Source organism: Neoarius graeffei, chromosome 12 (assembly GCF_027579695.1).
Source record: "Neoarius graeffei isolate fNeoGra1 chromosome 12, fNeoGra1.pri, whole genome shotgun sequence".
Classification (NCBI taxonomy): domain Eukaryota; kingdom Metazoa; phylum Chordata; class Actinopteri; order Siluriformes; family Ariidae; genus Neoarius; species Neoarius graeffei.
The window spans coordinates 55427922-55430645 of record NC_083580.1 but is presented as its reverse complement, the minus strand read 5'-3'; positions in this window follow the sequence as shown (position 1 = coordinate 55430645).

Genomic DNA, 2724 nt, shown 5'->3' with positions numbered 1-2724 from the left:
CAGTGCATGTTGGACTCCGGCAGGGTTGCCCTTTGTCACCAGTTCTGTTCATAATTTTTATGGACAGAATTTCTAGGCACAGCCAGGGGCCGGAAGGAATCCTGTTTGGAAACCACAGGATTTCATCTCTGCTTTTTGTGGATGATGTTGTCCTGTTGGCTTCTTCAAACCAGGACCTTCAGCATGCACTGGGGCAGTTTGCAGTCGAGTGTGAAGCGGCTGGGATGAGAATCAGCACCTCCAAGTCCGAGGTCATGGTTCTCGACCAGAAAAGGGTGGCTTGCCCTCTCCAGGTTGGTGGAGAAGTCCTGCCTCAAGTGGAGGAGTTTAAGTATCTCGGGATCTTGTTCACAAGTGAGGGAAGGATAGAGCGTGAGATCGACAGGCGGATCGGTGCAGCCTCCACAGTGATGTGGTTGCTTTACCGGTCTGTCGTAGTGAAGAAGGAGCTGAGCCAAAAGGCAAAGCTCTCGATTTACCGGTCGATCTACATTCCGACTCTCACCTATGGTCATGAGCTTTGGGTAATGACCGAAAGAACAAGATCGCGGATACAAGCGGCCGAAATGAGTTTCCTTCGCAGGGTGGCTGGGCGCTCCCTTAGAGATAGGGTGAGAAGCACAGTCACTTGGGAGGAGCTCGGAGTAGAGCCGCTGCTCCTCCACATCGAGAGGAATCAGCTGAGGTGGCTCGGGCATCTCTTTCGGATGCCTCCTGGATGCCTCCCTGGGGAGGTGTTCCAGGCATGTCCCCCCGGGAGGAGGCCCAGGACATGCTGGAGGGACTATGTCTCTCGGCTGGCCTCGGAACGCCTCGGTGTTCTTCCCGAGGAGCTGGCCGAGGTGTCTGGGGAAAGGGAAGTTTGGGCTTCCATGCTCAGACTGCTACCTCTGCAACCCGGCCCCGGATAAAGTGGATGAAGATGAGACGAGCACCACAGCATGTGGCATACAGCAGGAAAGGACTGAGTATCATGAGGCAAAGATAACTGTCAACTTTTCTACAAAGGCCTGACATATTTCTGCGTACCAACAATAAAAGTATTGCTGTTTGTTAAACAGTATACACATCTGCAAAATATCCAAACAGGTTTCCATGTAGACAAGCAGCATCTCTACAACCACATTCACCTCAAGAAGAGCCAAGTGAGACTGTGAGCAAAGAGCCAGACTGGAGGACGTATTTACACAGACGCGCGCGCGCACACACACACACACACACACACACAGACAAATAGAGATTTTCAGTTTGTCAATTTTAAAATACAAGGTTAAATATCACAAAAACACACCAACACATTATTATTAGTTTGACACTTTAAAAATATGTGCTTACCAAATAATATCAGGCTATAAATATCAAATTGTATTATTTGTTTTTCTTGTGGCAAACAATATAATTTGCTTTGATTTTTGTATTAATTTAATTTCTCTTTATATGATTTAATTGTATTAAATTTTACCAACTAGTTTGCTGTGCTTTAGAAGTACTACATTTTCTGTTCTCTCAATACAAATAAAGTTATTAGTACTGTTGTTGTAATTATTATTATACCATAATAAGACTGACAGATGGACAAAAATAAATGGATGTTCTCTCACCAATCAGTGAAATTGTAGGATAGTTGGAATTAAAACTGACAGCATGCGTAGTGTTGAAGTGCTGCTTTATATAATATATGCTTTATATAATGTAGCAGACAGCTACAGTGTGCAGGTATCATATCAAGCTTGTTGTTTTAGTATTGGCATGGTCCGATAAAATAAAACAAAACTGATCAATCCAGTCAGAGCTGAACTGACGGGTTTCCTAGTCAACATTATGGTTGTTGATTTTTTTTTTTCGTGCAGGCCACATTGTTTTTGATTTAAGACAGTTAATGATTATCTGTTACTTACTGGTAATAACAGGCGGTGATGACAGGTGGCAGTGAGAAGGCAGAAGCAAGTTTTCTGAGTAAGTTTATCAGATAAATTTTAATGGATATTTTGATACTGCAAACTCTTTTCTTGTGTACATCTTGAGTTACTCAAAAAATCTCATACTCTGTAAAATTCAAAAATAATTTTCGATGGATGCACTGATTCAATCCTTAGTATTAATATAAAATCAGCATTGGACTGATGCTGAATCTTTATAAGTTAAAGCATGTTATTAGCTGAAAGAAAATACAGAAAGCACTGCATCCTTGTAGATAAGGATAAAGTGTTAGGACTAGGACTGTTTTGGCCTCTAGAGGCCGCTGTTATTTCCTTTTCATGTCGTGTTTATTTTGGCCTCTAGAGGCCACCACTGTTCCTGTGTTTTGTGTTTGTGTTAATTGCCTAATTATCTTCACCTGTGTCCTTAATTAGTTTGTCTATTTATACCCCTGAGTTCAGTCCTCTTGTCACGGAGTCTTTGTGCTGTTATGTTTATCTCCAGTTTCCTTTGTACTGTGTTTTTTGATCTTCTTAGCTTTTGTATTTTTGCACTTTGCTTTTCTTTTGGATTATACTCTTTGGTTTTTTTTGTCTTTTGTTTTGCCCTGTATATAGTGTATATAGTTTAAATAAACCTTTTGATTCTTTTTCTACTTCCGCCTCACGCCTCTGCATTTGAGTCATCCCCCTGGTGGCCTAGTGGGGGTTTGCTGGATTATCACACCAACGAACCAGGTTCGAATCCCAGCAAAACCCTAACAGAAAGACTCCGTCATGACCGACTCAGCAGAGGCTGCTTCAA